Genomic DNA, 13,836 nt, shown 5'->3' with positions numbered 1-13,836 from the left:
AAGGCAGTCTTCAGAAGAAGCACAGTGCGGGCAGAGAAGCCGGCTCCTCAGGAGGTGCTGTGGAGCTGGGCCTGTCCAGCCTAGGGGCCGGGGCAGAGGACTCCAGGAGGGGCAAGGATGAGACACAGCAGGGGAGCGCCGGAGGCTGGTTGGGGCTCCATCTGGAAATTGGTGCCAACCTCATGCCTGGGCTTCCCTAGTGGCTCAGACGGTAAAGCATCTGCCTGCAAGGCAGGAGTCCTGGGTGCAGTCGGGAAGATCCCCTGGAGGAGGTCATGGCAACCCATTCTAGTACTCTTGCCTGGAGAATCCCATGGACAGAGGAGCCTGGCGGGCTACAGTCCATGGGGCTGCAAAGGGTCAGACACAACTGAGCCATTGACACTTTCATGCCTGGGAGTAGGGTCCGTGTTGACACCAGCCACGCGTTCCCAGGAGCCTCGGAACCCTCGCTCCACGGCTGCTGCCGCCCCAGCCTCTGTCCCCAGAGCCACACAGTCTGTGTGGCCACAACCAAGGAAGGTTGTGGCCAAGATTGTGTGTGAGATCACAGGCTTCTCCCAACACAAAGCAGGCGTCATTGATTTTCTATAAACATTGAAAGGAAAGAGGTCCACCCATTAACCCCTTCCCAAGAGCAGAGCCCCAGGTAGCCTGGAGGTGGGGGTGCTCTCAGGGCAAAGTAAGTGCGAAGATTCATCGTCGATGGGCGGGTTACCCCTAGCAACCAGAAGTTTTCACAAGCTGCCTTCAGTATAAGCTGTCCAAAGAGAAATCCATACGACATCTGACCTACAAAGCACCCGAGAACCTCCCTCATTTCGCAGGTGGGAGAAGTGAGTCCAAAGACAGGCGTTGACTCAGGAAATGCGCCACGGACAGAGAGTGGGGTGCAGGACCTGTGCTCCCTGCTACGGGCCGGGCACCGTGGCCCTCCCGTTTCCCCAAAAGGACTGTGGGGACAGAGCACAGGGATTGACGGCACACACACCTGACTCTGAATCCCACTCATGGGCCGTGTGATCCTGGGTCAATTATGTGACTTCTCTGAGTCTCGGATTCCTTATTTGCAATCAGGAGATAGCGATGACTTCCCTTCAAGATTGCTAAGAAGGTTAACGATAAAACTTTGAGTTCTCGTTTTGAGCAAGAAGTGTTAAGCCCACCCCATCTTGTCATCCTACGGAATGCAAATTTGGAACCTGGACGGAGTTTCTGTGATGCTCAGAGAGGGACGTGGCAGGAGGCAGGCGGAGGAAGTAGACCAGCGCCAAACAGGTGGCGAGTTTCCCATTTTATTTCCCCCTGATGTTTCCCAGACTGGTGTTAAAGGCAGCGTGAAACAGGAATGCATACCTCAGGCGTGGACAGAAAGAGCCTCCAGAGAAACCTTTACTGTTTAGGGTGAGGAACCAAAAAGGAGACTCTTGAGGCTTAGATGCAGTGAGGGATCCACTGGTTTGTTTTTTCCTTCTCCTTTCTGTCCAACAATCTCAGGGGAACGTGGCAGTTGTGGGTGGGCTGAGCAGGCATGTCATAGGCCCAAGGAGGCGATTTCCCCTCTGCTAGCGGTGATCCTAAGAGCGACAGGTGAGTTCCTATGGCTTCGTCCTCTCTGCCCTCCTGGTGTTTGGCTCAGACACGAGTGCAGTTGTGGAGAATAAATGGCAGGGCAGAAAAAGGGCAACCCCAGGTTTCTGGCTTGGCGGCTACAAAAGGGGACCCTAGAGAACCAGAAAGTGTGGGGTAGTTATGAAGAGAAAGGAAGTCAAGACCACTGTCCTGTATAGCATTGCGTGAGCTCCCAGCTTCCCTCCAAGCTGTGTGTTCAGTTCAGTACTGTTCTGTCCCTCAGTTGTGTTCCATCGAGTCGGTGATGCCATCCAACCATCTCATCCTCTGTCACGGCCTTCTCCTCCTGCCTTCAATCTTTGGGTCTTTTCCAATGAGTCGGCTCTTTGCATCAAGTGGCCAAAGTATTGGAGCTTCAGCTTCAGCATCAGTCCTTCCAATGAATATTCAGGACTTCGAATGAATAAGATAGACTGGTTTGATCTCCTGGCAGTCCATGGGATTCTCAAGAGTCTTCTCCAATACAACAGTTCAAAAGCATCGATTCTTCAGCACCCAGCTTTCTTTATAGCCCAGCTCTCACATCCATACATGACTACTGGAAAAACTATAGCTTTGACTAGATGGGCCTCTGTTGGCAAAGTAATATCTCTGCTTTTTAATATGCTGTCTAGCTTGGTCATAGCTTTTCTTCTAAGGAGCAAGCATCTTTTAATTTCATGGCTACAGTCAACATCTGCAGTGATTTTGGAGCCCAAAAAAATAAAGTCGCTCACTGTTTCCATTGTTTCCCCATCTGTTTGCCATGAAGTGATGTGATCAGATGCCATCATCTTCATTTTTTGAATGTTGAGTTTTAAGCCAACTTTTTCATTCTCCTCTTTCACTTTCATAGAGAGGGCCTTTAGTTCCTCTTTGCTTTCTGCCATAAGGGTGGTGTCATCTGTGTGTCTGAGGTTATTGATATTTCTTCTGGCAATCTCGATCCAGCTTGTGCTTCATCTAGCCCAGCATTTCTCATGATGTACTCTGCATAGAAGTTAAGTAAGCAGGTGACAGTATACAGCCTTGACGTACTCCTTCCCAACTTGGAAGCAGTCTGTTGTGTGTACTATGTGTACATGAATCTAACCTTAAAGAGCACACCGTGGACTTTGAGAACTAAACTACGGGATACAGTACTGCCCAAGCCCCCAACTGGCCACCTGGCAGCTGAATAGCTGGGCAGGTCTGAAGAGGGCCACAAAGGCTTTGAAAACAGCTAATGTTGAAACCACAACCTGTAGAAAGAGCATCGTAACTTTATTCTGGACATAGTGAATTACCAGCTAAACAAAGCATCAACATTATCCATAGCATTTAAACTGGACCTAGAGTCTTGTAGTAGTCAAAAAGTCCAAGACACAATCCAAAATTATTTGGTACCTAGAAACAATAGGGAAAAGATAATTTATAAAGTAAAAGTCAGTCAACAGACATCAATGCTGAGGTGACACAGACATTGGCATTATTAGAAAAAATGCTTCAAAAACCATGGTTTATGTAGTAAGGGCAAACACTCTGGAAACAAAGGGAAGGCTCAGAAGCCTCAGTGAGGAAAGAGCAGCCGAGAAGAAGGATGAAGTGGCAGTTTAGAACTGAAGCGTATAATCACAGAAGCAGAAATGTCACAGATGGCGTCTCTAGCAGGCTGGAGATGACAGAAGAAAGGTGGGCGAACTGGAAGGCAGGCCGATGGGAATGATCTGCTCTGGCAGCAGCGAGCACACACTCCGAGGTCAGTGGACAGTAAAACGGCTGCAACACTCGCGCCTTCAGAGCCCCAGAGAGGAAAAAGGACAGGTACAGGAAAAAATATTTGAAAAAGTATTTGGCTGAAAATCCCCAACTCTGGGGCATACATTAACTTTCAGGTTCTAGAACCTCCAAGAAGAAAAACTCAAAGAAATCCTTGACCATAACCGAACTGCTGTAAACTGAAGACAACTCGACCACCAAACTAGAAACCAGAACCAAAAACACACGCGAAAAATGAAGGTGGCCAGGGAGACCCCAAATAACGTGTAAGGAAGTCATGGCTCAGGTGACTGCAGATTTCATCTACAAAAACGGGAAGGCCAGGAGGAACTGACATAACATCTAAAAAACGTTTTAAATGAAAGGAAAGAACTGTCGACCCAGAATGCTATATTCAGCAAAATGTATCTTTTAAGAGTAAAGGTGAGAAAAGACTGATAAAGGAGCCCTGAGGGAATTTGTGGCCAACAGAGCTGCTCTAATAGAAAGGCTGAAGGGAGTTTTTCAGAATAAAGGAAATTATACTGGAGGGAAATTTGGAATATCAGGAATAAAGGAAAAACAAAGGAAATGATGACTTTCGGGGTAAACAGACTATTCTCTGAAATGCTTGAAAATAAGACCACCAAAGGAAAGATGATAATGTCTGGTGGGATTTCCAGGGATTGCAGATGTAATTGCTGAAAATAATACAATGTAGAGATGGTGTAAAGGAGCCTGCACGATGCTGGGGTTTACTATTCCACCTGAAGGGGGCAAGATACTGATTCTATATGGACTGTGAAAAGTTCATTGTGTTAATAATTCCTACAGTAGATGGGGAAACAGTGTCAGACTTTATTTTTGGGGGCTCCAAAATCACTGCAGATGTTGACTGCAGCCATGAAATTAAAAGACGCTTACTCCTTGGAAGAAAAGTTATGACCAACCTAGATAGCATATTGAAAAGCAGAGACATTACTTTGCCAACAAAGGTCCATCTAATCTAGGCTATGGTTTTTCCAGTGGTCACATATGGATGTGAGAGTTGGACTGTGAAGAAGGCTGAGTGCTGAAGAATTGATGCTTTTGAACTGTGGTGTTGGAGAAGACTCTTGAGAGTCCCTTGGACTGCAAGGAGATCCAACCAGTCCATTCTGAAGGAGATCAGCCCTGGGATTTCTTTGGAAGGAATGATGCTAAAGCTGAAACTCCAGTACTTTGGCCACCTCATGCGAAGAGTTGACTCATTGGAAAAGATTCTGATGCTGGGAGCGATTGGGGGCAGGAGGAGAAGGGGATGACAGAGGATGAGATGGCTGGATGGCATCACCGACTCGATGGATGTGAGTCTGAGTGAACTCTGGGAGCTGGTGATGGACAGGGAGGCCTGGCGTGCTGCGATTCATGGGGTCGCAAAGAGTCGGACACGACTGAGTGACTGAACTGAACTGAACTGAATTACTAAAATAAAGCCCCACAAAAGATATAGTCAAAACCTCAGCAGACAGAATAAAATGAAATGCTAAAAAACTATAAAAATAATTGACTCAGAAAAAGGGAAGCAGGAGAGGGAAGCAGAATGTAACCAGGCCAATGGAGATGGAGTCAGTCATAAAACCCACACGGTGCAGGCGAAGTGTCCAGAACAGGCCCCTCCACAGAGACAGACAGTGAAGCCGCGGTTTCCTGGGCCGAGGTCGGGGGAGTGGGGGCGGGCTGCGAGCCACTGAGTGTGGGGTTTCTTTCTGGAGTGCTGAGAACATTCTGGACTCAGACTGCTCTGAGGACTACTCACTGTGAATCTACTGAGAACCCAGGAGTCGTGTGCTTTAAATGCGTGAATTTCAAGATGTTTGACATACATTTCAATAAGGCTTCAATAATGCTGTAAAAATTAGTGAATTAGAAAATAAGCATTAGGGGGGACTTCCCTGGTGGTCCAGGGGCTGAGACTCCGAGTTTCCAATGCAAGGGGTGCAGGTTCAAGAGCCCACGTGCCTCAGGGCCAAAATCCAAAGCATGAAACAGGAGCAGTATTGCAACAAATTCAATAAAGACTTAAAAGGATTAATGTCATAATAAGTTCTATCTTTTTAAAGTTAGAGGTTATCAGAATTGATAAAAAAAGACATAGTGATATGCCCTTTCAAAAATGATAATGATACAGGTGAGTTAAAAACAATTGATAATACAATCTATAAAGACACAGCGTGCTCAGTCACTCAGTCACGTCCAACTCTGTGACCCTGTGGACTGTAGCCCATCAGGCTCCTCTGTCCATGCGGTTTTCCAGGCAAGAACACTGAAGTGTGTTGCTATTTCCCCCTCCAGGAAATTTTCCTGACCCAGAGATCAAACTCACATCTCCTGTGTCTCCTGGATTGGCAGAGAGATTCTTTTCCACTGAGCCACATGGAAAGCCCCCTCCGGCACCTACTCTCTAATCTAAAGAAGCATGGGATGATCATCTTGATACCAGGCCACGTAGACCTTAGAGCAAAGGACAGTGTCAGGGACAAAAAGGGATGCTACATAGTAATAAAAGGCCCTATCTACAGATGTAACAGTCTTAGAAAATAGAGCTTCAAAATAAATGAAGCAAAAACTGATAAAAATAGAGCTGATAAAATAGAACTGAAAAAAATAGACAAATTGGCATTTGTATTGTAAACTTCAACACAGTCCCTTGTCAGGAATTGATGGAGCAAATAGAAAACCAGCAAGGACCTAAAAGACTGAGAACATCATCAACCAAATGGATCTTTAGATCAGCATCAGAATCTTTTCCAATGAGTCAACTCTTCACATGAGGTGGCCAAAGTACTGGAGTTTCAGCTTTAGCATCATTCCTTCCAAAGAAATCTCAGGGCTGATCTCCTTCAGAATGGACTGGTTGGATCTCTTTATAGTCCAAGGGACTCTCAAGAGTCTTCTCCAACACCACAGTTCAAAAGCATCAATTCTTCAGCGCTCAGCCTTCTTCACAGTCCAACTCTCACATCCATACGTGTTTACAAACAGTGTTTACACTGTTTAAATAATACTTTAACCAACGTCAGAAGAATATATATTCTTTTCAAGAGCACAGGGACTATGTCACCAGATAGGCTTTAGTCTAATCATAAAACAAATCTCAATACATTTATAAGACTTGAAATCATGCAAAGTATGTTCTCTGAACAAAATGGAACAGAATTAGGAATTGACAGAAGACAGCTGGTAAATCTTCAGACATTTGACAATGGTGAAGTGTACTTGTAAGACATGGGTCAAAGAAGAACGGGAAACTGAAAAATACTTCCAACCGAACAAAATGAAGGTGCAACATAAAAGCCACATGTTAAACTAGTGGGATGCGGCTAATAACACATTTGGAGGGAAATGCATGGCACTAAAAGTTTATAGGAGGAAGGAAGAAATGCTGAGAATAAAAAAATGCAAGTTTCTACCTTAAGACTACAGAAAAGAGAAGCAAACCCAAAATGAGGAGAAGAAAGGGAATAATAATAGTGCAGTGGAAAACAATAGCATTGCAAACAGAAAGGAATGAAACCAAAGTTTTAAAAAAGTCAGTAAATGGGTAAAATTGTAGCCAGATTGGGAAACGAAGAGAGGAAGGAAGAGAGGGAGTCAGGAAGAAAGGAGGGAGGAAAAGAAAGCGAGAGAGACAGAGGGAAGACACACGACCAGTTTGAACACAGAGGGGCTCTCAACTGCACACTCCACAGACATTTAAAGGTTAATAAGAAAACGCTACAAGGAACTGCACACACGTACATTTGACAACTTTGATGAAATGGATCAATTCCGCCAAAGCCACAAAGTGCCATAACTCACTCAAGAAGAAATAGATAACCTGAAGAGTCCCATATCCATCAAAGAAATTGAATTTATTGTTTAAAATCTCTCAAAGAAACAGAGAAAAACAGATACCCAAGCCTCGATGATTTCACTGGTGAATTCTGTCAAACATTTAAAGACAAAGTAACACTATCTCTATGTAATTCTTTTTCCCCAGACAGTAAACGAGGAAGGACCACTTCCTAATTCATTTTATGAGGCCAGACCTACTCTGATAAAAAAGGAGAGTATGAAAAAAGATCAATATCTTTCATGAACAGAGACTTAAAATGCCAACAAAATAGTAAATTGAGTCCCCCAAATATAGAAAGACATGTTCAACATTCAAAACCTAATCACTTTAATCCAGAATGTTGCTTTCATTTAGTCACTTAGTCATGCCAACTCTTTGAGACCCCATGGACTGTAGCCCACCAGGTTCCTCCGTCCATGGGATTCTCCAGGGAAGAATACTGGAGTGGGTTGCTATTTCCTTCTCCAGGGGATCTTCCTGACCCAGGGATCGAACATGCATCTCCTGTGTCTTCTGCATTGGCAGCCGGGTTCTTGAGTGCTGAACCACCTGGGAAGCCCCTAATGCAGAATACTAAAGACTAAAAGGAAAAACCACACGATCTGAAAGAGTGTCCTCCAAACCTGCTGCTAACATCACAGTTATGGTGAAAGAGTCAACGCTTTCCTCCTCAAGATCAGCACGGAGACAAAAATGCCCACGTGCACCACTTCTAATTAACACAGGACTGAAACTGCCAGGCAGTACCTGAAAGCAAGGAAAAGAAGTAAAGACATGCAGGCTGGAAAGAAAGAAACAAGACGGTAGCTATTTGCATGTGATCTGATTGTGTACAAATCCCGAGGAATCAACAGAAAAGTTAGCACGCACGCACACAGAGTGAATGAGTTGTGTAAGACTGAGCACCGAAGAAGTGATGCTTTCAAATCGTGGTGCTGGGCCTGGACTGCAAGATCAAACCAGCCAACCCTAAAGGAAATCAATCCTGAGTCTTCATTGGAAGGACTGTTGCTGAAGCTGAAACTCCAATACTTTGGCCACCGGATGTGAAGAATTGACTCTTTGGAAAAGACCCTGATGCTGGGAAAGATTGAAGGTGGGAGGAGAAGGGGACGACAGAGGATGAGCTGGTTGGATGGCATCACCGACTCGATGGTCACGAGTTTGAGCAGGCTCTGGGAGACAGCAGAGGGCGGGGAAGCCTGGCGTGCTGCTGCCCACGGGGTCACAAAGAGTCGGACACACTGAGCGACTGAACAGTAACAACAAGGAAACAAAGGCCAACAGACGAAAAGTAAATATTTGACGTGCTTTCAAGGGATGCTTTGAAACCAAAATTAATAGAAATGATGCCATTTAAAACATTTCCATAAAGTATGAGATACTGGGCTTTAAATCTAACAAAACATACAGGATCAATATACTGAAAACCACGATCCATGCATGTAAGAAATCAAAGATCTAGATAGGCGGAGAGAGGAACTGTTTGTGGATGGGAGGACTCAACGTAGCTAAGGTTTAAATTCTTTCAAAACAGACGTATAGATTTACTGTAATTTCAACAAATATCCCAGCAGGATTCTTCTGTTGTGGACATAGACAAACAGACTGAAAAATATACATGGAAGGGAATTCTCTGGTGGTCCAGTGGTTGGGACTCTCATCTCTCACTGCCAAAGGCCCAGGTTCAATCCCTGGTCGGGGAACTAAGAGCCCACCAGCTGCAGGGTACAGCCAATTTTTTTTTTTTAGTCGTGTATGGAAAACCAAAGGAATTAGAATAACCAAAACACCTTTTAAAGAGAAGAATCAATTTGGAAGAAGGGGATTAGCTGATTCTAAGACTTACCACATGGGACCTCCCTGGCGGTCCAGTGGTTAAGAATCTCCCTTCCAAGGCAGGGGACGCAGGTTCCAACCCTGGTCAGGGGACTGTGCCTTCACACGCAGCGTGGTGTGGTTTACCATAAAGCTACAGTAGTCAAGACTGAGGTGTGACAAATGGGTGACCACACAGACCAGGAGGACAGAGTAGGAACCAGACGCACAGAAACATGTCCCAGTGGTGCTTGCCACGGTGCAAAGGAGGGAGGAGAAGTTTTAACAAACAGTGTTGGAACATTTGGGCATTCATATCCAAAAAAGATCTGGAATTAAACTTTATGCCCCATATAAAAACCCTTAAAGGGTCATAGATCTAAACATACAAGTAAACAATTTTTAGAAGGTAAAAACTGGAGTCAATATTTGCAGCCTGTTATGCAAGAAATTCCCAAAACATGATCTAAAGAGAAAAATACACAGGATTTCATCAAACTAAAACGCTTTTGCTCTGTAGAAGACCCCTGTTCAGAGGATGAAAAAGTAAGCTGCAAACTGGGAGAAAGTCTTTGCAAATCACGTATCAGATAAAAGGACTTGTTTCGGGAACATGCAAAGAGCTTGCAAAAGTCAGCTGTTAGAAACAAGCCCGGTGGGGAAGAGAAACTCTTCCTCAGAGAGCATACACTGACGGGAAATGCACCCACGAAGAGATACTCAACCTGGATCGCCATCAGGGAAATGCAAATGAAAATCCCAATGAGATGCTGCCAACACACCTGTGACAAAGGTTAAAATTAAGAAATCTGACAACAGCAATTGCTGGTGAGGCTGTGAGCAACTGGAACTCACACACACTTTGCTGGTGGGAATGAGAAATAGTACACGCAGCCCTTCTGCAAAAAGCTTGACAGTTTCCTGCCAAAGTAAACGCACATTTATGCATGACCCATCAATTCCACTCCTAGATAATTATTGCAGAGCCACAAAAGCTCCACATAGCACGAAGGTTTACAGTGGTTTATTCATAATCGTTGGCAAGTGGAAACAGCCCAGGGTCCTTTAGCTGGTGAGTGGATAAACAGACTGCTATGCCCATACAATGAAACATGATTTGGCAATTAAGAAGTGAGTGAATATGGACCACATACCACTTGTACACTTCTCCAGAGAATCCGGGAAAGCTGATCCAGAATGACCAGGATGGGGCGGGAGATGCCAACAGGGTGCAGGGTGTGTCACTGGGAAGACAGGGCTCCAGGGGCGTCCTGGTGAGGAGGCTGCTCTCCACTCTGGGCGTGGCGGCGGTCACAGGAATCTCCACGGGTGTGCAAGCTCATACAGCTGTCAGCCAATAGACAGCAATTTTGCTCCATGTTGACTTTTTAAAAACCAAAATTGAAAAAAAATGAGATAATAAAGCAAAAATGCTTGATCCGTAGGTGTACATAATACAAGACTGGTGTCATTTCTCTTTTTATCAATTAAAAAAGTGTTCAAAGGCTTCTACTGGGATGTTATTGGACAAGTGAGGGCTTTTTTTTTTTTTTTGAGGTACGAAGTGGATTTATTTATTTATTTTCTTTTTAAAAGAATTAACTTATTCCAGTTGAAGGATAAGTGCTTTGCAATATCGTGTTAGTTTCTGCCATACAGCAACGTGACTCAGCCACGTCCCCTCCCTCTTGAACCTCCCTCCCACCTCCCACCCACCCCACCCCTCTAGGTTGGCACAGAGCCCCGGTTTGAGTTCGCTGAGTCATACAGCAAATTCCCTCTGGCTGTCTATTTTACACACGGTGGTGGTGCTGGTTTAATCACCAAGTCATGCCCGACTCTTGCAACCCCATGGACGGGGGCCCGCCAGGTTCCTCTGCATGGGGCTCTCCAGGCAAGAACACTGGAGCGGGCTGCCATGCCCTGCTCCGTTACACGGTGGCATGTGTGTTTTGCTGCTCTCCCGTTTGTCCCGCCCTCTCGCCCTCCCCTCCAGGGTCCATACGTCCCTTCTCCGGGTCTGCATCTCTGCCGAGGGCCAGGGAAGATTTCTGACGGGCAGTGCCCAATGCTGCCACCCAGCAACACCGGAAGGTTCTGGTGTCTGGTTAACCCTCCTGTACCCAGCTCCTAGGGGTCAGGCTGGGCTCAGCTGATGGCGGTCGTGACGTGCTCACGGAGATTCTGGGACAACAAGGTCAAGGTGATCTGACCGTACCTTCAGCTGTTTGTCTGGATGGTTCCTTCCATTTCCTCTGCTGCGATGGATCCCCAACACCCCTGCCCCAAGCCCGGGAGCTCTGAGGGGAGGCAGGGCTGGCGTCTGAGTTTGCTCTGTGTTCTGAGGACCCACTGGCCGAGGCAGGACCACGCCCAGCAGCAGACCAGCCCTTCTGGGGCTGGTGGTGCCCGCAGACCCCAGAGGAGGGTCCCTGGGGTGGTGTCTGTGTCTCTGTGGCTGCCTGGACCTCATGGGCTCCACTCCCGGCATGGTGAGGGTGTGCTTGGATTGCAGGGTCCACCTGCTGCCCAGGATGGGGGCAACGCATCCACCCCAGACCCTGGCTGGCGCCTCCTCCTGCCCCTACTAATGAAGGTCCCTTGTGCGTCCCGGTGACTCTTCACAAAGCGGGAGTTAGAGCACAAATCAGCACGAAATAATGTTTTTACTAAATTTCTGCTCTCCAGCCTGTGCAGTTGTATCAACTTGTTAGTGGGCCTCTGGGAACGCCGCGGTGCATACTGATGCCGGCTCACGCCAATTACCAGGCTGAGTGATGAAATAGCCTTGTATCATTTCACCAGTGCCTGGGAACAGCAGGTGAATGCTGTAGTTTATGATTTTCAATTATAAATCAAATAGACTGAGTTCTCACTTCTCTTAATAAAGGCTGTAAAAGCACTGAAGTGTGTGGACAGGCTTCAGCTTGGGAAAGGAAAAAAAAAACAGGTTGGATTTCTAAGCGATTGCTTGGGTGGTGCTTTTGTTTTTTGCCAGTGTCTGACGTGTTCAAGGTTTAGAATGTTTTAGAATGTGTGCAGCCGGCAGGACTTGGAGGCTGAGGGTCTTGTTAATTACCTGGGATGAGCTGGGACGTGCTCTCTGCAGACAGAGTGATCTCATGTCCCTCAGGGGGTCCTGCTCCTCCTGACACAAACCCTGCTGCCCTGCGGAGGTTTCTCCCCTGGACCACTGGGATTCGAGTTTCCAAAAGGACCGAGAGAGATGATGCTCAGAATGGGATGGGCCATCTGTGCGGATGGGCGGGGGCATGGCCAATTCTGCTCATCCTCAGAGACTAAGAAGACTTCCTTTGAGGATTCTGTTTCACGACGAGCTGGTTGACCTGGGGCGGTTTACCTAACCTCTCTGTTCCCGGCTTGCTTCATCTACAGATCTGACAATAATAACTACCCTGGCGTAAAACACAGAGCCTGACAGGCTGGCGGCCCCTGGGAAGCTGCTCATTATCGTTCCTGTTTGGATAGGAAATGACGGGAGAGGCGGGAAGAACGGGAGAAGCTTCCAGGGTGGTGGACGGAGGTCAGAGAGCCAGTGTGCAGGCAACGGATGTGTCCGGCCAGAGATCTGAAGATGCAGAATCCAGCAAAAATGGGAGGTGTGGAAAGTGTGCTTTCTTTTTGAAAAAAAAAAAAAAAAAAAAAAAAAAAAAGGCTCATTCGTCAGTTAGAAAGAGCTGATTACGCTGAGCTCAAAACGAGACCCTTTCAGTGAAATTTGTAAATGACAAAGATAAAGAAAACTGTCGTGTAAACGTCCAGGTGGAAGAGAAGGTCCACCAACGTGAACGAGGGTCCTTCTGGCTGTGGACCCCTCCCACATTTAAGGCCCAAACCCTGGAGGGGTGGCCTCCGTCCACTCGGCCACAGACATGCCCCCAATTCCTCATCTTATTTCAGATCAACCGAGGTGGCTCCACAAACATCTCCAGATGGCAGCACGAAATGCCCCAACTTTGAACAATTCGAACCCGTGTTTTTATTAATAAGCTGCTGCTAATGAATCAAGTCCCCGCGTGAGTGTCCCTGGGGCTGCGGTAATGATTCATCACAAACCTGGTAGCCAGAAGCAGCAGGCGTTCACTCCCTCACCGTCAGGAGCCCAGAAGTCGGAACTCGAGGTGTTGACAGGACCACGCTCCCTGCAGAGGCTTCAGATGATCTTTGGTTTGTGAGCGTCACCCGATTCCTACCTCCCTCTTCACGCGGCTTCGTCCCTGTGTGTGTCTCAAATCTCCCTCTGCCTGTCCCCCGTAGAGGTTTGGGTGTAAGCGCGTGTGCTCAGTCACGTCCAGCTGTTTATGGCCTCACGCACAGTAGCCGACCAGGCTCTTCTGTCCATGGGCTTTTCCAGGCAAGAATACCAGAGCGGGTTGTCGTTTCCTTCTCCAGGGGATCTTCCCGACCCAGGGATTAAGCAGCCCCTGTCTCTTATGTCTCCTGCATTGGCAGGCAGATTCTTTACCACTGCGCCACCTGGGAAGCCTACACACACCCTAAACCGGGATGATCTTGTCTGGAGATCCTCAAGCTTGTTACATCTGCAAAGATCTCCTTCCCAAATAAAGTCGCATTCCCAGGTCCCTGGGGTTGAGACACCGAGGTATCTTTCAGGGGCCTCTGTCTAAGCCGCGACAGCCCCAAGTGAAGTTTCTGCCCAAGCTCAGCTGCAAGAGCCTCCCCCAGGATGTCGGGGGAGTGGCCAGTCTGCAGCGCGGTCTCTGGAGTGGCCTGTCTGTTTGGGCACTTCCCCATGGGGAAGATGTGGAGCC

The 13,836-nt window shown here is 47.0% G+C and overlaps 1 long non-coding RNA gene across 1 annotated transcript; it reads right to left on the bottom strand.

Annotated features, from left to right (window-relative positions):
• Positions 1–2,866: 2,866 nt before the first annotated feature.
• Positions 2,867–13,477, bottom strand: LOC129641285 (uncharacterized). The gene is made up of 3 exons (XR_008709289.1): positions 13,121–13,477; positions 10,198–10,427; positions 2,867–2,997 (listed from the first exon to the last, which is right to left on the bottom strand). It is a non-coding gene; the product is annotated as an uncharacterized LOC129641285 (long non-coding RNA).
• Between the last annotated feature and the right edge of the window lie 359 nt (positions 13,478–13,836).

This window comes from Bubalus kerabau, chromosome 1 (assembly GCF_029407905.1).
Source record: "Bubalus kerabau isolate K-KA32 ecotype Philippines breed swamp buffalo chromosome 1, PCC_UOA_SB_1v2, whole genome shotgun sequence".
NCBI classification, from domain to species: domain Eukaryota; kingdom Metazoa; phylum Chordata; class Mammalia; order Artiodactyla; family Bovidae; genus Bubalus; species Bubalus kerabau.
The sequence above is the reverse complement of the archived record's forward strand: the minus strand, read 5'-3'. Positions and strand labels throughout refer to the sequence as shown.